At 31.1% G+C, this 22297-nt stretch overlaps 1 protein-coding gene across 1 annotated transcript in view; it reads right to left on the reverse strand.

The window, feature by feature from the left end:
• Positions 1-22297, reverse strand: part of tnc (tenectin) — a 108123-nt gene that overhangs the window by 72158 nt on the left and 13668 nt on the right. The window lies entirely within an intron of this gene.

The raw sequence follows: 22297 nt of genomic DNA on the forward strand, positions 1-22297 counted from the left end.
GAGTTACTGCTAATCGTGTGAAAAGCATCAACGTTGTGCTATAGCTCCACAGTCACTAGCAAAACTAAATTTATAATCCTGCTGCAACAACAACTCACATCCTTGTAAACACTTGCTCTCCACTGCTCTTCGCACACTTTGAGTGTCTCCTTCAATTTAGCAATATTTTCCCAGAATTTTCTATACATACATACATGAGGACATGCAAAAAAAAAAAGTTATACAAACTAGACACATATCAGCGCTTTCATTGGCCATCATTTCATTTCGTTTCAAGTTTGCTGATTTGAAAAAAAGAATTTAAAACAGAAAAAGTAGTTAAATTCTGCTCTGAAGATCAATAAAGGCAACGTACGACAGTCAGAGAGTTGCTGTTGTCAGAATAAATATTTGCACGATTTGATGATTATTTGCTCAGTTCAAAAAATTACAACAAGAAAGAAGCACACAAACAGCCTAGACTTTGCTATAATCAAGAGTCGTATTTGGTAGAGACAACTTCAACGAAATTAAGGCACGATTTTTGACGTTCGTCAGTCTTTAACCGTTTTAATTATTTTTGGCCATTTGCTTGTTGTCAAGGTTGTGTGAAATGTGCTATTTTTAACTACTTAAACTTACGTAATTTGGCGAGGGAAATTTGCATAAAATTTTGTACAATTTTCATAATTTGTTTGTTTTTCATAATCCGTTTTACTTTTACTTTTATAAAAAGTGGAATTAGTGAGGGGCAATATTTGTATATATAAATAAGAATCAATTTTAAAACAATTTGTTTTAAATATTTTATAATACTATTTTTAAACAATGGTACTAATATTTTAAATAAATAATTTTATAAAAAAAAATATATAAAATTTTAAAAATTAATAAGAGAGAAATAAAAAGTAGTATTAAATTACATTAAGTCGCAATAAATTAATTTCCAAAAAAAAAAAATTGCGGTTAAGTATGGTTGCTACTACGAAATCACAGGTAGATGATATAAAAAACTTAGCTTTGTATCCTTTAGTGTGGTATTTTTTTGCATTTTCTGAGAAAACTTGCTATAGAATGAATATATTTTTTACATCATCAAAAAGTATAGATTTTAACGAATCAAAACTCTGTCGACTTTAAAAAAAAAGCAGTTACTTTCATGTAAGGATTTACGATTGGAACACATAAGGTTAGTATACCCCAAATATCGTAAAAGAACTTTTTGTTTTTTGTATAAGATAAAAAAAAACCCCATAACTTTTGAGTTTACCTGAGAAGGATGTATATATAAAAATTGTAGATCTTTTTATTATCCACAACTTTGTCTTTAACTCCATAAGGCTCGTGGTTTTGCCTACAACCGAACTAAACCGTTTTTAGCCCTTCTTATCCACAACACTCCCCTTCCTCTTCCAACATCAGATTGCTCGTATATTAATTTTCCTTAAATTTTTGTAACTGAATCTTGCTTTTCCAATAGGTTTCAGTCTGCTATGCTTTTTATTAAAAATCCTTATTAAGAAACTTTATAATAATAAAATAAAATGGTTATTCCGACATGAATTACCTCATAGAAAAGCTATAATTAAAACACAATGCGAAAACAAATGTTTAGCGACAAGCCAATTATATCGAGATAAGCTTCGTAAAATCAAAGGGGAAAAAGTAGTAGCGCCACACTTTCAACGTGCTAATAACTAGTAATTAAACATATGCAAAAATCAATTATTTCTCTGAAGTGTGATGATGTGATGACGGTAAGCGTTGAAAAATGTTGAAATTAAGAGAAATTGCAAAACAAAAACAACAACAAAAAATGACATACTGGCACAATCAAACAAATTAATAAATAAAAAGCAAAAACAAAATGCGTAAACAAAATTGATTTGACAAGAAATTTCACTTTTAAAATTTACGCAGCAAATTTCATCTTATAGCTTGCCACGCTGATGTCGTTCGAAAAGCGCTTGGTATTAATAATAATAATTAAAGTTAAATAGCAGAAATATATATATATATAAAAGTCGGCCTTACAGAAAGGAAACTAACCTGCGATCGCAAACGTGCAACATTTTCTTAAAAGCAAACAATTAAACTAAATCAAAAAAATACCAAAAAAGTTAAAGCAAATGAAGCGAAACGAGTTATGTTACTTAAAATTTATTTCATCTTCGCTTTTATTGCTATAATTATTTGAACAGTTTTAACGCGTTTTTCTTTTGTTTTTACCTTTTCGTGAATGAAAGTGTTCTGCATAGCACTGCAACAAAACTAAATGGAAAATAATGTAAATTAATGAATGAAACCTGTCACGTTATGAGCGCCGTTGACTCTGCCACAATTAATGGGCACAAAAATGAGAAAACAACAACAAATAAAACAAAAAAATGTTGGTACGCTAAAAAATGGAAAGTGTTGTACTTGAAATGCATATCTTTTTTGTTGTTTGCTTGCTTTCATTAATGTAAGGTCACAGTGTTCAGTGTGGACAGCGTGTGTCTAACCAGCTGTCAGCATGTTCTCTATGTAATTAGGAGTAGTCTATTGAAGTTGCACAAGTTCTAGCGGCAGTGAGGTGCAAACTACTTGTGTATATGGCAAAAGAAAATTAAGATTTTTATAATCGAAATTTTATCGCCGGCTACTGCTCAACATGCTTTCGGTGCACTTGAAAGTCTTAGTTCTTTTTCTACGCTCAATCTTCTGCTACCTATTTTATTTTAATTTTTACTGTGGTTTCTCATGTGGCGTGAAATTAATGTCAGCAGGAAGCACTCTATAAATGTAACATGGTAGATAAATCGATTTCATGTCAATACACATGCTGAGCGTGGCCTTTGATGGCTTGTGGTGCTCGAGCTGCTCAAAAATTGTATACAACAATTTTAAAATTTGAAAGTGAAGGGAAATTTTTTATATGTTAATATATTTTAGTTCACTTCACCAACTAGTAATGAAACTAGTTATGAATTACCGAATTTGCAACTAGTTACATTTGCGCAATTTGTTAGGACACTTCTTTACAAGCTCTGACTCTTGCTCTGACGACAAATGTCTTGAATGCCATCATGTAACCGACTTTAGCACGCTTACTTCAAACTCGTAAGAGTCTTCTCTGCTGATTTATTGCACATAAAATATGTCAGTGATTGTGCAGTTATATTTTATTACACTATGTTTTTTATATTGTGTAATGTTTAGCGCTATTCCGATCTTTATTCGCAAATAACGGTAAAAATGAGTACTAGTGTACGAATACAAATATAAACATACAAATATAAAAACACCAGCAAATATATTCCGCATTTTTTAAATTGATAATTATTTAACTGTAGAGAAAAGCTTAAATGGAGAAGGGAAATTTAATCACTTAAATTTAATTACCAAAAATTAAGAAATAAATGAGTGTAAGAAAAAATAAGAAATCAATATTCATACTTTATATTTTATTTTAATTATATGGTTAATTAAAATTTCTGTAAAAAAAAATCAAATAACACTTAATAAATAAAAATCCCAAAGCGAATTCCCTTTTTACAGCCGCCTCTGAAGAGTTCAGAATCAAACCACGAAATTATAACAAATTGGAAATAAAGCAAAAATGCTTATTGAAATAAATTAAAACTGAAGCATATATTTATAATGCCAATTCCAAAAAAATATAATAAAAATAAAGAATCAATCAAAAAATGAACAAAAAATCGTTAACAAAACTGTCAAGATATAGCTGTCGCACCACTTGTCAAACGGCCTGTTCATACAGAAACGACAATACCGTTAGGAGTTCTAAGACAACAAGTCAACTTGCAGACAAAAATTTTGTGTATACCCGTGGCATGGCTGACTCAGCACGCCCACTCAGCGTTAATAAAGCAAAACAAAAGGCAATAACGCGGAATAAAAGTAAAATTAGTAATAAAAAAATAAAAATTAGAAATATACAAGTATTAAAATAAAAAATATAATAAAATATAAATCATAATAAAAATGAATATAAAAAAAATTAAGAAAGAAGAAAAATAATGATATAAAATTTGAAGCAAAAATATAAGTGAACAAAATTAATTGAAATAAAAAAAAAGTTTTTTTATTATTATTATTTATTTTGAAATTGATTGGCCATATGTTAACTGGAAATTTTTTCGAAACTGACAAAAGTGGCGAAAAAGGCATAAATAAATTAAAAAATGAAATAATTGAGAGTGTAAATGTTGGCATATATTCAAACATATACAAATATATACACAAAACCTGAAAAAAGAATTAAAAAATAATAATTTTTGGGAAAAACTCGAAAAATTAACAACTAAATTTAATATAATAAAAATCGAATTATCAAAAATTAGTTTCAAATATTTTTGTAATATTTGAGCAGAATTGTAAAAAAAACTAATCAAAATGACAAGAAAAATGTGTTATATATACGTTTCTATGTATGTACCAAATCAATTTATCTGCAAATTATGTCCTTCAATTATTGGATTGGATCAAAAGTCGAAATATGTTTCAAAATATCAAAATGCAATCAATACATTATATAAATCGAAAAGTAAGTAAAACTTCACGCCAATATTTTACTTAAAATTTCAACAAATTAATAGTTGAAATATGGCACAAGTATGGCAAATAAATCTAAATTAGCTGACCAGAGAAGTGAGCTAAGCAATTGAATTTGCCTTTGCTTTGTAATTGACGTTAAACAATATACAATAGGAGTATTTAGAAATTTAAAAAAAAATTTATTATTTTTTTATTTTGTTGTTTTGTTGTTTGCTTAAACTGATTTTTAAAATTGTATTTATTTTTATTTCTTCTTGTGTTTGCCTTTTATTGCATAAAATATTTGGCAATACTTGTTGCGGTTTCATAATTATATGCAAGTAATTACCTACTTATATACATTTGCTCTATTTGTCTACACACAATTCAAATTATTTTAATAAAAAAAAGACAATACAATTTTGTATTTATGGCATTCGCGTGTGAATTAGTCACGTTTGGATACTAAAAATTGTGCATATATAAAGTATTTGCAGCGAATCTGCGCAAAAGTTAGCAAAAAGCTTTTATGCTTGCGAAACTATAACATTTTGACTAAAAAAAGAAATTGTATACGTTTGTGTTGATTTTAATGATTTTTAACGGGTGCTTTTTTTCGAGGTATAGAACTTTAAGTTGGCGACCGATTTAACAGCTGTCAAATGATTTATTCTCAGTTTGGTTTGGTAATGGTTCTGTGTGGAATAAGTATCGCGCACTACGTTCATTTTATCGTATGATGCAAAGAAACGCACTTCTGGTTGAATGGCTACGTCGACAAACAAAACTGCCGCATTTGGAGTGAAGCTAATCCTCAAGTGTATGTCGAAACACCGTTACATCCAGAAAAACTGAATGTTTGGGGCGCTTTATGGGCTGATGGAATCATTGGTCCGTACTTCTTCAAAAACGATGATGGCCAGAACGTTACAGTCAATGGTGATAGGTATAGAGCCATGATTACTAATTTGTTCATTCCTGAATTGAACAACCATGATGTCCAGGAGCTGTGGTTCCAACAAGATGGCGCAACATGTCACACAGCTCGTGCCACAATCGATTTATTGAAAGACACGTTTGGTGACCGCCTAATTTCACGTTTTGGACCTGTGTTATTGGCCTATGCGCATAAGCCACAAACGCCATAAATGTTTGAAAAAGTCATCGTAAATTGGACGTTCAGATTGGACTACATTTGAGCCAGTCGTGGCGGTCATATGCCAGAAATCATATTTCAAATGTAATGCCACAAGATTATCTTTCGGAGAAATAAAATTCATGTCAATTGAATGATCCATCGTTGTTTTATTGCAATTTAAAGTTCTATACCTCTAAAAAAATAACCTTTATAATTATTTTTTTAATTCTGTGTGTGTGCGTAGAAATTCAAATTTTAAATTTTTTCTTATGTTAAAAAAAGTATTTTATCTCTTTTTCTTTTTTTTAAATATATCCAATTACTAGATATTTTCCAAATCCAACTTGTGTGTTTTGCAATTTCGACTGCTTCACATGCGTGCCAATTTGGCCTTAAACTATGAAACATAATTTAGTGGCAATTTATTATATTTACTCGCATCACACTTTAAAGTAACGAATCCCAATCAAATCGAATCTCGTTCACAAATTGGTTTCTTTTGCCATTTTCGGCTAAAATTTGTTTTATTTTATTTGTTTTACAGCTCCTTGTCCTGCTTTTAACGCTTCCGGTTGGCAAATGCCATGCATGCTTGTTCTTCTTTTTTGATAGACATTTTACGAAATTCACCTTAAACCACTTGCCAAACGCCACGCACTTTGAACTTTGAACTTTCGATCGTTTCGATTGTGAAAAAAATATATAATTGCTTTAAGCCGCAATTTTCATAACCAAATTTAAGTTAATTTGGCGTAAAGTTAATAACTTGGAGCACAGGCACACACACATAATTCCATATAAAAATCAAATAACACAAGCGCTTGCAGGGGCATGTGTGGCACACGTAATTAGAATTCATATTATTTGCCAAAAATTGGCATGAATATATAAACCTGAAGAGCTCTCTAGACAAAATATATTTAAAGTATGAACATATTTATATATGTGTGTACTCATATATATGTATGTATGTATGTTTGTATTTATATGTGTAGTCTATTATTACGTACGCCAGCCATCTTGACTTGCCGCCAGCTAAGGCACTTAAGGAGATATCCTTGCGCTTAGTTGTGAGCATGCAAAAGTCTATATGTGTGTATATATAATAAATGAGTATGTATGTGGGCTTTCGCCATCTTCTACTGTCATGCTCCCCTGCCACCTAACATCCTTTGTACTTGTATTTGTACGTGTGGCTGTTTGTCGTTGTACGTGATTTTCTGATGAAATGCTGCCAACAACAACCAACAATAAGTAGAACTTTGTTGTCAAACGCCAACCTTAAGTCATTGACTACAGTTATGTTGTGCGCCTATTCCCTGTTGCTGTCGGTTTATTTAGAAAATTTATTTATTTAAAGCAACAAATATGAATGTGTGTGTGTATATATTTGTGCTCCATAATTTTCTTCAGATAAGTCAGGTTAATTGGTAGCGCGCCGTTGTTGTAGGCATGGTAACAGCATTTTTCTGACAATTAAAGTAGCAAAGTTCTAATATTTAATTTGCTTGTCTAAATATATTTGTAGGAATTTCAAAGTAATTCGCTATTTACAAAGGTCGAAAGTTATGGGACTAGAAAGATGCTTCAAAACATACAAATTTTAATAATTATTTTTCCCGCTTATTGTTAATTAGAACTCGTAATGTGTGCGTTTTTCTTCTGAAAAACATCTAGAACGGCAGAAAAACTTTTGTTTCCGCATTTTTGCAGCGAATTACGTAATAATAGACTTCAAAGGTTGAATTGAAGAATTGATTTTTTCAGTCGATTTAAAAAAAAAAAAGTTATATTTTGAGAATTAAGTATCTAACCGATGTAATATATGTATTTACAATTGAGATGAATAAATTCTCTAGTATTGATCTCGAAATGAACCAAAAATGCAGAGGACTTTTTAACTAAAACTATAAAACTTTCGGCACTGTGTTCACATTAGGGTTGAAAACGTCAAATAACTTTTAATACTAGACACACAGGCTTAATCTATATATTTACACATATTTTTAAGAGAGTAATGTGGCGAGAATTTCTTTGAAAAGTAACACAATAAAGTCAAGGCCATAAGGTCTCAGATCCCGATGCCAGTTCCGAAATTTCGCGATTGACCAAATGAATCGCAGTTGAACATAGCAGTATTTATTAAGGATATAAAGGAAAAAAAATGAGGAATTTTTTTTATTATTTTCGTATATATCTTGAGTAAGTATGTATGTGTTCACGTAAGAGGGAAGTCTTATATATTGGGTATAGTTCATTGCCAGAACCAAAAGTCAAATGATGAGCGGCGTTCGGAATTATTTAAATTGACTTACAATTGACATGAAACGAAATTTCAATTAAATTTTTCATTTCAAGAGCATGCAATAAAAAAAAATCTCGACAATGGCGACGAGTGCCTACGAATTTTGCCAACAACGAGCATGTCTTATGCCACACATATGAACCGGCGACTACACGAAACTGTTATGTGAGGCAATAATGGCGTGTGACATACTGGACTTTATTAAAAGTACATAAGTAGCACATACTTCGATACATATGTATGTATGTATATATGCACATAGTACGTTCATGCCTGCTCGTTGGCGATTTGCACTTGCACAATGCCGCAACTCATACATAATTCATAAAAATGCTGAAAGAGTCGATTTGCAACAACAGGGCGGCTAGAATTTGTAAATGGATGTTGGATGAATTCAGGTACGAAGATTCACATGTATGTAGGTATATATGGGGTATAAAATAGTTCTTATTATATGTATATATTTGTGTGTGTACATGTATGTATGTGTTTGTCATGTGTGCATTTGACTTGACATTCTGATATTTTGACATTTATATTAATATTGTTGTATTTGCGCTCAACTATAACAGGAAATCGTTAGTATCAGCATACGTGTACACATCTACAAAACACCAACATTAACAACAACAACAAAATAAACATAACTTTTTACTCAACCTGTCAGAGCGGAAATGCAAGAAAGCGCCTTTTCACTCGAAATCTACATTAGTGTTAACGTAGAACGGAAGCTGCATTTACAACAACAATAAAGTATTGCACAAAAAGCGAAAAAAAGTAGAAAGAAAATGTCAATTGTGCGCTTACAGCCAGCCACTTAGGCTGACGAGCTGTTTTTTCCATTTTTTGCATTTTCTTCTTGTTTTCCCCCCAGTCAGTCGAAATTATCAACGTTTCATGGTCACTTATGTGCTGCACAACAATAATAAAAACAACAAAAAACATCTTACTACAACAATACTGTTGTGTTGCAGCCTTTGTCATTGGAATCGTCTGCATGCTGTCTGCTGTGACGTCTGCTAGTGCTTGAAAATTTAATGACAACTCTTATATTTGAATGCACACACACACATAGTAACATAGCCATCTGTAGTCTGATTTATATTGTGCTTTGCGACTTTTATTGTTTTTATGTTTTTGTGTATTTAAATTGAAATGTTGCACATTTTAATTGAAAATCAATTTGCAACGTGCCACATGCAGCATTCTTGCTTGCAACATTTAAAGCCACTTAACTATTAACAAGAGACAGTGGTCGTATATGCGGCAGGAAAGTGTTAGAGAAAATATTTGGCAAACAAAAGCGCTTTTCTGGTCAAAATGCCTAACGGGATTGAAAAATTAAATCATAATGCATTCACAAGCGCACATAATTAATTGTTTCATAAAAAATAGATATATTACTTAAATTTAATTATGAAAAAATATTTAGAAAATTTAAAAATATATAAAAATAAAAAAATAAAAATAATTATAACAAAAATTGTATATAATTAATATATATTTAGAGAATAAAATAATATAAAACATTTGTTGAAATGCAAAAGGTTAAAGACAATTGTTTTATAAAAGTTTTGTAACTCATGGCACTAACTTGAATTTCTCAGTAAAATTTTTTTTTTGTAATAATATAATTTTTACTACTGACATTGAATAAAAATTATAAATGACTTTTAAACATGTTAACTATATTTTCAAAGATAATATAATGTTCGCAGACTTTTTTTAGACTTTAAATAAACTAAAAAATTTTTATTTTAAAGATCCGTGATGAGTGAAATTGAAATGTTAAGAAATATGAAAAGTATGAAATTAAATTTTTAGAATAAAAAGATATTATTGTTTTTTAATTTTTCGTAAAATATTTACTATTATATTGAACAAAAATTATAAATACTTTTAATACGCAAATGTAAAATATTTTTTTATAATTTATTTTTATATTATTTATTTTTAATTTATACTATCGTTACAATTTTTCTAGATTTTAACTAAAAATTAATTTGACTTAATTTTTTAATAATGATGATGAGTAAATAAAATGCTAACAGATTTTTGAAAACAAAAAAATTATAAAATAAAACATTTAAGCTTTGAAATTAAATATTTTTTATAGAAAACTATGAAATGACCAATTTTTATTTAAATTTTTAAAAATATACTTTTGTTAATTTTTTAATTTTTTTGTTTTGTTCATTTATTATTATTTTCAAATTTGCTTGTGAATTTTGTTTTCCTTTTGGATCGCACTCCACTCACTTCAAACAAGTATTAAAGCTATACAATTTTATCTATTAAGTTAAAAGTAGTAGTATTGAGGTTGTGGCTGAAGCTGTATATAACGTTTATTTATACATATTGATTCATGCATATATATAAATTTAATTAAACTTTTTTGCATTTAATTAAGCGTGTTTTTATATGTGCCTGCTTGAACATTCCGTTAAGTAGTTAATTAGCATTATAATCACAGCTTAGCCTGTCTAATGACAGACATAAAAAATTTATGCGCCGCGTGCAAGTGAAAACAATTTATATTTATTCAATGTATTTTTAGAAAATTTATTGACTCACAGCTATAACTGTTTAAATATGATTATTAAATAGCAATTAAATATTGTAAATATTTCTTGAAGATAAGCGAAAAGAAGAAATTAAATTTTTGGTGTCAATTAAATTCAAGGAAAGTTATAAACAAATAAATAATTGTTTCAAAGCGATAAAATATAATTGATTGTAGCTTATTTTATTTCTAATTAAGATTTTATAAATAAATATTTTATAGTTAATTTAATTATTAATATTGAAATTGAACAAAAAAATTATAGTTTTGTTATAAAAATATATATATAGCTTAAAAAGTATTAGAAAAATTTTATTTGAGAAAAAAACATCTTGACTTTATATTTAGGAATTGTTTCAATGCTATAATATCTAATTGATTCTAGTTTGTTTAATTTTTTTAATTAAAGTTTTGTTTTCAATGAATACAATTTGAATACAAAAAAAACAAAAATTTTTTTGTAATAACTTTTTAAAACTAAAATAAAAATATTTTTTACTATAAAATTAAAAATTAAATTAAAAAAATTGGTCAAAAAAGTTTAGTTCAAAATAAACTTTTTGAATTTATATTTTTTAATTGGGTTTTGAAAATATAATACCCTTCACAAATACAGAAGATTCCTTACAAGAGCTTTGATCGGTCAGTTTGTTTGGCAGCTATATGCTATAATAACTCAATCTGAACAATTTCTTAAGAGGAATGATCCGTTTGCTTTTGCGTGTTACAAACATCGTAGCGAACTTAATATACCCTGTTCAGGGTATAATAAAGTGTAAATAAATAACTCCATTGAAGAAGCATATATGTACATTTTGCATTCAAAGCATTCATGCCACACGGAAAATAAATTTTCGCTTCAAAGTAATTTTTCTGGCCAACTTTTCTAAGCGCCTTACTGCATTTCCGCCCTTTGCGTTGCTGACAGTTTCTTATAACATAACCTTTTATGTTTACCTGCGACTCTTAACTATCACTCAATCCTGCGCGTTCATTCAAACTCCCCCCTACCAATATATATATACTTTTGTTTGTATGTGTCTATGCGCTATGTAAATGCCAATCTAAACAAACAATTTCAGTGAGTCTTTGATATTTAACGTACACACAGATACACACACTTGCTTCCGCCAACTATTCAGGGGCCCGAAAACTAAGTACCACACTTGAACGTAACACACACATCACACATTTGTACAGAGCACCTTAGAAACGCGCTACACTTTATTTGCGTCAATTGCTTCCACACTAATGCGTCTACTGCCGGCACAGTTGACTGCACCTGTGTGAGTGTGGGAACGTGCAACAAATCAAAGACGGGCATGACAGCTGAGAAAAAGGATTGCGAAGAGAAGACGACAATAAAATAAAAACCAATAAAAATTGCAGCAATGCCGCCTCCAAAAGCACCGACAGCAAGCACCCAACAACAAGAACAATAACAATGAAAAAGGAAAATATATGCAAGCTGTCGACTGCCAGCGCACCTGTAAGGCAGCAGCAACGGCAGCAACAACGAGTTGATTTGTTGTTTGTTGCAGCTTCTTAGCGTGCCCTTTGCTTCAGCTACGCGCAGCTGTGTACCACAGCAACTTCCCGGTGGGCTGTTTGTGCATACATTAAGGCGCTTTGCCGTTGTGTGAGTTTTTCGTTGGCACAACAACAATGCCGTTGTTATTCTTGTTGCAATTGCTTTATTGCCCGCCTTTGTTATGTCTTGTTTGTGCAACGAACAAGCGCAAAACCTCGATCTTTACTATCTAGTGAGCGCGGCGCTGGCTGCTTAGCATGCCAGAGCGTAGCCCGGGAATGGAATGTCCTGTTTCCTCTTGTCCCCACCACCACCACCACGACCACCAGACATCGCCATGCGGTGCGACTGTCTCAATTAAAGCACTTGAGTGCATCCTTCGCATTGTCGCGCGCCACCTCAATAGCTATCTGTGTGCCCACCTGCCTGCCAAAGCGGTGCGCCGCGCTGCCAAGTTGCATAGTTGGCAGCCAGCCGACACAGCCCACCGCTCCTGGCGGCGCGCTGACGTTTTTCCTTGATTTTCTAGCATTTTCAACTTGATATTTTATTTCACTTCGCTTTTTTTTTGTACTTGCCTCTTAATTTGAATATTTGCTTGGGTAAGCCTTCTCAATAATTTATTTATGTAAATTGTGGCAATAAAATTTGCAATCGACGGCAAAGACAGACGGACACTTAGGCCAGTTGAAGGCATTGCCTGCAAGTCTGCTGCAGTGTCAAATTGTTGTTTGTGATTTGTGGCATGTGTGTATGTGTGTTTGCGTGAGATGAAAAGCGCAATCAGCCACTTAGCTGGCCAATGAAATTGTTTGTGTTTGCTGTTTTTTCTTCTAAACGCTGCCTTGGCACCTTGTTGCAGCAGTTGTGTTGCCATATTTTTGCATTTTCGTTGCGTACGTTTTGATTTAGTTTACGTGTGTGTCAGCATTTTATGGCATTCGCTCGGTGGGAGCCCATTTTATTATTTATTATAAGCACTTTTATTAAGTTATAAAAATAAATGTCCTAGGTCGATTTGGCATCGAGTTGACAGTTGTTTTCAAGCAACGACTACGGTTGTCTGCAGTGGAGTTTATGCGATAAAAATAAAGTTTTCTTTATTGGCAAATATGATTTATGGAGATTTAGTGTGGTTTGCTTTTTATGTTGGTTTATATTAACAAAGTTATAAATTGAAAAATTTGAAATTAAAATTTTTATTTAAAGTATTATTATAAATTATCAATACCCTGAACAGGGTATATTAAGTTTACCGCTCAAAATGCAGCAACGGAGACCCTACAAGCACATATATATATATTATATATAAATGATCAGCGTGAAATGCTGAGTCGATTTAGCCATGTCCGTTTGTACGTCCGTCTGTCCGTCCTTCTGTATATATGCGTACTAGCCCTCAGTTTTTGAGATATCGATTTCTTCTCAAAAAGCTGCTAAGTTGTTGGCACCGCCGATATCGCACCACTATAGCATATAGCTGCTATTCAAACTGAACGATCGGAATCAAGTGCTTGTTTGGAACATTTTTTCTTTTGACGAGATATCTTCACAAAATTTTCCACGGGTTATTGTCCAAGGCAACGGTGCAGCTTATGAAGAAATTGTTCAGATCGAGTTATTATAGCATAGCTGCCATACAAACTGATCAAGCAAAAATCTTCTAAGGAATCTTGTATATTTGAGAAGGGTATTATGGCTTCGGTGCAATCGAATTTAATATTTTTTCTTATTTTTACATCATAAAATGTTATTTAAATTCGTCGTAAAAATACTCTATTTTTCACCACAAAATTATGTTAACGAAGTTAACATTTTTTCTTGGTTTTTGTTTTCTAATTTTCGTCTGTGTTCACCTAGATATACGATTTCTATAATTTTTTGGTTCTTAAGTGTTTGTACTTTTCCATTTCCAATACAAGTACAATATATTCTTATCACATATTTATGTATATCAATCTACCAGATCAAACCTCAATAAAAGCGATTCTTCCAACCTTCTCAACAACAAAAAAATGTTACACTGCAACGATAGTTACAAATTCTTTTAGAAACACCGCCATTCTTTGAACTTTTGCTTGCGATCGGTACGCTGCGACTTGACCTAATGGCGAGATGTTTATCGCGCGCGCGAACTATTCAATTGCTTTTATTATTATTTATAGGCCAGTGTGCCAGTTCTGCCACAACGCCTTCGTGCAATATAATAAATTTAATATGTGTATGACAATGAGAGGCAGAAGTAAACACGATGTAGAACACTCGCTGTTATCATAAATTATGCGTGAATATTTTTCAAGAAATATATAATAAAAAAAAGTATAGTTTGCTTTTGATTATATTTCACACTTGGACAAAAAAATGCTTTTAGCGCATAAATTCGCATATAACAATGCTGACAACGAGCGCACACAAATCGCAAATGCGCGAGCATAATAGCAGAAAAATCAGTTCAATTAACTCGTGCGCACGCGCGATGGCACGCCGCCACAGATGCCATCGAATTAAATGGCAGAGGTTGTTGTTAACGCTCACGCAGCTCGCTTTCTATGTGGGTATGTGCATACGTATCGAAGTTTGAGCAAAGCAGGGCAGCGCTTGCGCACAACATGCTTTTGACAGTTCAAGCGCTGTGCTGTTGTCGTTTGATTTTGCTTTTGCTGTTGCTGTATTGTGTTTCTCAAATGTGTGATAATTTTTTATTTTATTATTTTACTTAATTGCTGTTGCAGGCGGTGTTTTTGTTTTCGACAAGAGTTACTGACACTCCAGTGACCCAAATATCGTGTTTCTTTCGCTGTCTGCCTTTGCGTGACAGGTTCTGGGTACTTTATATTCATTACCACGCAATGGCACTCTTAAATTAGCTTAAATTACCTACAAATAAAACTCAAAGCTTCACTTAAATAAGTAATTTAGTAACAGTTTTATTTGCTGTTAAATGTTATTGATTCAAATTAGCGGTATATATAAATATATACTATTGAAACAGATTTTAGACAAAAATACGAAACTAAATACTTTATTAAATTTTCAAAATAGTGTAACTGATTTCTCAATAAATCATCTGCCTTATAACTCACTCTTGAGTTCGACCACTGGATTGTTAAATAAAAGTCCCATTTTAAGGGGAGTAATCTATACACTTTTCTTTATTTCTAATCCAAATAACTTAATGCCTTACTACTCATTATCCGAATTCACAACCCTTACTTATATCTTAATTGCTCTTTACACGGCAACACTCTAACTAGAACTGTGTCTGCTGCAATCTGGCAGCCCTTATGTAGTAAATCTTTAACAAAACTTCGCCACTAGAACATTCTGGCAACTATGAACTCGCTGCATAAGCTGATTCTGACAATTTATCGTCGATTTGATTTTGTTCTATCATCCGCGTTCGCCGCAATACAATAATGAAAGACTCCAAAATTGGAATTAAATTTCAAAGTAGAGAACTTGAAAAACAAAATTAAATTTTCAAATTCGAACATCATATTTTAAATTCGATATTCGAATCCTAAATTTTGATTTTGGTTTTTAAATTTTAAATTCTGCTAATTCGACTGAATCTGAAACCTAAAAATTAATTATATTAAGAACAAATAGTTTGAAATCATAAATTAAAAAATAATTTTCAAAATTTGAAATGCAAAACATTAATTTAAGTTTCGGAATTCAAAATGGAAATTTTTAATTGATTTTGCGAAAATCAAAACTGTAATATAATTTTCGAAATTCGAAATTCGAATTTAAATTTCGAAACTTAACAACGTTCTAAATTCTGTACCAAAATAGCAAAATTTGAAAACAAAATTGAAATCTCCAGATACTATTATTTCTGAATTTGAAAGTTTCAATTTAAAAATAATAAATATATTAAAATTAGCATGTCATTTTTGATGATTTCAAATCTAAACTTCAAACCAAAGTATCAAAATATTTAATCTGGCTTAACCAAAATTCACTTTCAGGCCACCAAAAGTTAGATAGATCAAAAAATCTGCTACTATTTTTTTAATGAAAGTAAATACGATAGACAAATAAATATATTTTTTTCAGTTAAGCCGTTCATCATTTCAAGTAACCTAATTTCGCGAAATAAATCATAAATACAACTTTCAATCATGCGTGCCCGAAACCAAATAAGGCCTTGAGAATATGTCTGATAAATCTTGTAACAGTTTGATTTCCTTAAGTGGAAGCGGAAGAAAGTACTGCCACCTACAAATGCTTGGCAACAAACGGCAAGCATCACCTGTCAGAGAAACTTTCGCTTGTTTATTAAGAATTCTTTTATTATATTTATACTTGTATATAATGTCACTTTGTTGTTGTTTCACATATATGCGTTGAATATGCCTGCCCTTGCAATTAATAGCGCCTACAAAAACAACACAGACGTAAATCGATGTCAAAACGCATAGCTAGCAAAGAATTGGAGGAGATTAATGAGCAGCGTCGCACAGCATTGACGCCGACGCCGCGAGGTCTGTTGACACAATAAAAGCGTAAAATCGGAACACCGACGCACCGAATAGTGTGACTCAATGCGCGACAGCTGCCATTTACGAGTAGCGGTGAAGCTTGCGGGGGGAGGCAGGCCAACGAGTTACCGACATATCACTTTAGAATCAGCACAGCAGCGAAATATTCACTTGTTTGCAGAGAAGCAATTTCTCCCAACCATATATGGGTATTGTGTATGCGACGCGGCAAAGCACAGCCTGTCAACTTGTTGGCTACGACTGACAAATATAAAGTGTGCTTTTTTTCTCGTTTTGGCTTTTGTTCTTGCAGTTGTTGTGCAAACGTAGTTATAGCACAATTATGCGACTCACTATTGGTTGTGAGAGGGGGGTGCACAAAAACCGCTTCGAAACGCGTTCAGCAGACGCACTTCACATTTGCTTGCTTGCAACAAAAGTTGCCATTGATGAAGCTCTATTGTGCAGCGCCAATCGCTATTGTGCTTTGCCAACTGAATTATACCGCGCAACAAGAAATGACAGAATTTGTTGCAAGCAAAAAGTTTGTATATGTATGTATATTGGTAAAGCGTTGGGCAGCGGAAGAAAGTGTCAAAGCGCATGAAGCCTGAAAGAAAAAGTTGTATACGACCACGGCAGCGGCGGCGGCGGCGGTGGTGGTAGCTTTTTGTGCATAGTTGTGATTTATGTGACAGTCGGCGTAATGAAAGTACACAATGGCCGCAGTCTGCTTGTGCGCAGCGTGCGCGGCCTTAGATGGTCAATGAGGCCAAGAACTATTCCGCTGGGCTGCGTTGTGCAGCAGCTTCCGTGATTTTACTGCTCACATACGCGCTTAGGCTAAATACATATGTATGTACCATGTACGCGACATAAAATCGAGTTTGCTTTAGAAATTGAGATTTGCGTCGGGCAAAAGTTGAACGCTTGAGCTTTTTGCTGCTCTAAAGCATTTTCATGGCTAATTCTGTGGTTTTTTTTTTTATTTTGCTCTGCGTATGTGGCGCCTCGTAGGCATTTGTAGTATTTTGTATGTCAAACACATTTGAATACGCTTAGGTATACATATGTGACATACTGCACCGGATTTGTGTTGTTAGTGCTAAGCTTAGTTAATATTCGAGCTACGTTTTATAGATAATGCTTATATTTTCAAACTAAATTTCGAAAATGTCAGTTGAATTCAAAATTTGAAGTGGTTGGTGATTTTCAACAGCCACAATATAAAGTATAAAAGTTTAAACGAAAAATATGAATAAAAAATAATTTTTTAAAGTTAAATTAAAAAAAATTACAATAATTTTTTTGAAATATTTTTTTTTTAATTTAATTTTTTCATACAAATATTGTAAATATTTTTAATTACATATCTGCTACTAACTATGTTACATACTAACTGTATACGATACGCCTATCATATTATATATCGAGTTATAAAGTGAGGAATCGAACACGTGTAATGTAATCCCCATATTAGTAATGAAATTAGGTAAACAAATTGACGTATTAAAAACTTTAGAAATACATTTGTTTTTCAGAAATGAAAGAATATAGCAATAAAAATAAAATAAGTGTAATAATAATGTATTTTACTTACTTAATTTTTAATATAACCATATACGTACAAATTAACAGTAATGAGACCAACCTGAAAATAAAAAAATAACAAATTTATTAATTATGCCACCACTCAGAAATAATATATTAAAGTAACCATAGAAAAGCATAACTAAATTGTATAAAAAAAACTATTAAAAAATCTACTTGCGCGCTTAATACAATAACTGATACTAAAAATGTTCACCTACTTTTAAATGGCGTCATATAAAAAATACAGATAATCATTTCAATGATATTATGCTGTAAACACCTTCCGAAGAGCATCAATAAAGATCGGTTATAAAGTATATGATCAGTACTAATGCCTTGTCTAATTGTCTAAGCCTATTTACAGCTACTATAAAACTATAAATAAGTAGCTAATAAACAAAACGACATACATATATTTAAACATTTATGTGACATGGCACATGACCATCACGCCGCCACTCAACAGCACAATGTGATGACAATGACGATCGGTGATCAATGATTGCGCCTAGGTTAAAAGCCAACAAATGAGCATTGGCAGTGCCATGTAAAATCATAAAAAAACAGAAACTGCTGTAACGATCTTGATAACAGTAATCACGATCAGTGAATTACCTGAAAGCCATTTAGATTCTGAATGAAGTGAGTGGTAGACGGCTCAAATATTGAAGCACCTGAAGTAAAATTATTATTTGTGTGCCTACTTTAGTATGAGTTTCGTAAATTATTATTGATTTAATTATAAATTCATAATTGATTGTGCATAAAATTTACTTTTGCATTAGATTTTTTTGAAAGTGCTGATCGGCTGCATTGCCGTCGTGCCGATAAAACAATTGTTTACTAAATAAATTTATATATATTATTGTTTTAGAGTCAAGTGCAAAGCATATCAAAATAATGCATACCAAGATTAATGGGCTTTTCAGTTTCATTCAAAATGTTATGACTCCGTTGAGTACATACATACAAGTATAACATAGCAATTTAAGGGCAACGATCGATCGCCGAGTACTCAGCAAGTGATCACATAGCTTCCGCATATATTCATATGTCATTAGCATACACTATAATTTTTTGTTTTTTGTTTTGTTTATTTGTTTTCACCCTAGTCGAGATAGCTGTAAATTGTTGAATAAATTTAGTTTTGTGCTTTACAACCAAAACTTGTTTGATTTGTTTGTTGATTTTCTCTGTTTTCGGCATTTTAACGTTATCGCCAATTATTTCAAAAGCGTAAAACTAAAATGTTTTCTTTTCATTTCAGCGTCGTGTGAGCTCAGCTGTGAATGAGGTAAGTCAGTTGGTCACTATTTCAAGTGGTGGTTTTTCTGGTTTTATTTCAATAGTTATTGGGTGAATTATTTGTTTTAATTAATTTTTTTTCTTACTGCGTATTTTTGCAAAAAGCCGAAAAATTTGATCGGTGAAACCACTTGAGATTCTCTGTAGCCATTCATGCAATTCATTTGCAAATTTTTCAAAAACTCTTGAATAAGATTTATTTTTGTAAAATTTGCAGAAATTCCGCAAAGAAAATATTGCGCAAAGCACTTGAGTTTGTATTTTGAAGTGTGGCGTTTGGAAAATCGAATTGATAAATGCTGATAGGAAAATACATTAAATCCATAGTTAAAATTATTTTTTCAGATTTTGTAGTTAATGTAAATTATGTGTATGTGGAAATGTGTCGAAATGTGAAAAAAATATAGAAATTGGTAAAAGTGTTTTAATATGTTTTCGGTTGACATAACCACAAAAAAGATTTTTTTTTTTTGGAATGCTTTTGCAAAAACTAATATTATAGTTGACTTAAAATTAATAGTTTGGTAAAAATTCATTTTATTTATATATCTGATTTATTTGTCCACAGAAAAATATAACTAATTAAAATTATAATCAATTTTTTAATAAAACAAAAAGATATATATTGAAAACCTCAAGTTTTTATTGAGGTGCCACCGTAATTTTCACAAATTAAATTTATAGAAGATGTTAAACTAAAATTTAACTGCCGCTTAAGAAGTTATTTGTTTGTAGGGTTGCCACATATATCTTTAAAAAAATCTTTTGGTAAAGCAGTCATATGGAGTTACCTTCATTCGTTATAAATATCGCACATTAAAAAGTTATTGCTCCCACAAATATTATAGGTAGAGTTACCACATATCAACCGCAATTATTTTTAAACTGCATTTTATTCTATATTTAGATTTAAAAACTGATTTATTTGTAAATTTTTGTTGTCATTTATAAATTATTCTGTTTTTTTTTGCTAATGTATTAAAAGACTAATTTTACTGTAGTTTTAATAATTTGTCACACAGGGTTGCCACTGCATTTTGCATATTTAAGTTTTTAGTAATGATAATATATGCACTTTACTTAGACCTAGTTATTCAGCATTGTATTTCAGTCAGATTGTTGTTTGTAGAGTTGTCATATACATATGTTTTCACTATATATTTTTATTTTTTTTTAAGAAAAAATTATATTTATTTTCTTGAATTTGATGCGTTTCGTTTTTAAAATGTAATTTTATATAATATAAAATATAATATAAATATTTTTTGTGGCTTATTATATTTTGTATAATTTAATTATATTGGAAACAATTTTTTTTTAATTCTGAGCAGAAAAAAATTGACTAAATTGTATAAATTTTTAAACTTTCTTTTTGTTTTAGATTCAAAATTGTTTAGTATATTATTTGCGTTTCCCTAATAAAATTTATGCTTTTAAATTTTTTAATAATTTTATTATTACAATTTATTTGAATTGGAAATTATTATTTTTTAATTTTAAGTATTGCTTTTGTATATAAAATTAGGTATTATATCTGAAAAATATTTATATATGCGCATTATATTTTTATAATATTGCGTGTGTACATTAATTATGATCTTTTGTTCGCTACTCATTTGCCTTTACAAACCACCATTTGTATGCAACTTCAATAATAATGCTAATTATCAGCACAAACATACAACAAATATTTTCTTAAAATCACGTCTTTGCTATTTTTAGTAACAATATAACAATTATAAGATAAACAACGCAACTGTCCATGTCAACAACTAATTCTTTACGCTAAATCTTATTTTATTACGAAATTAAGAAATCATTCGCCAGATTATACAATATTTGTTTTTCTTTTAATAAAAATAACAAAATTATTATCATTTAACGTACAAATTGGCAAGTCCACAAAATACAACAACAAAAATTATATAAAAAAACAGGTGTTAAACGATTATAATTTTTCTTCGCTTCAAATAAAGACTGCCGTTCGAAGTGACTCAGCTTTGAAAAATTCTGCGCTCACCAGCAAAAGCAGTTTCAGCATATGTATAAATTGTAAGAAAAAAAAACCTTTCCATAGCATACGGATATTAATTATGCAATAAATTTAAGCAGCTAACTGTCATTGGGCAGCAAAAGAATTGCTAAAGATAATGAGAAGAATTTGAAAAGTCGCAATAAAATATGTAAAAATAACGGTGTAAGGGTAAAAACAGCGTCAGCTTTTAAAAATAAATGCCAAACTCAGCAAGCAGAAATGTAAAAGTTAGCAGTTTGACTAACTAATTAAATGTGTATGTATGTGTGGATTTTAGAATGGCATAATTACAGGTTGGTAACAGAAGAAATTTAATGCCAATATGCGGTCAAAGAAAAAAAGGAAGCGCAAACAAAGCAAAAAGTATGCAAACGAGCGGAGAAAGATGTTTGAAACTCTAAGAAATTAAAGAAGTTAAACACACTTGTAAATGGTGCTTTGTGGCACACAAAAAACTGGAATTTCCAAAATTAATTGTTTCATCTTTTAACTTTGCTGATTTCTGACAGTCACCGTTTTTTGAATGTTTTATTCTTCTATCTTTTATTGTTTGCTGCTTCTTTTCTAAAGCAATTTGTTACCCAAATATTTGTAATGACTGTGGGTATGCGAAAAAGTTGGTTTGTTCGAAATTTTCTGCAGGCAACTTGAAATTCTGTAAAAGCTATTTATTGAATTTACAGTAAATTATGATAAATTAACGTAATTATATACGTGTGCACCTGAGTCGTACACACACGCGTACCGAGAAGCGTCAACGAAGAAAGAAACATGAATTTGCCAAAGCAATTAATTTTACCCAAAAGCAACCCAGTAAAAAAT

Source organism: Bactrocera oleae, chromosome 2 (assembly GCF_042242935.1).
Source record: "Bactrocera oleae isolate idBacOlea1 chromosome 2, idBacOlea1, whole genome shotgun sequence".
NCBI classification, from domain to species: Eukaryota; Metazoa; Arthropoda; class Insecta; order Diptera; family Tephritidae; genus Bactrocera; species Bactrocera oleae.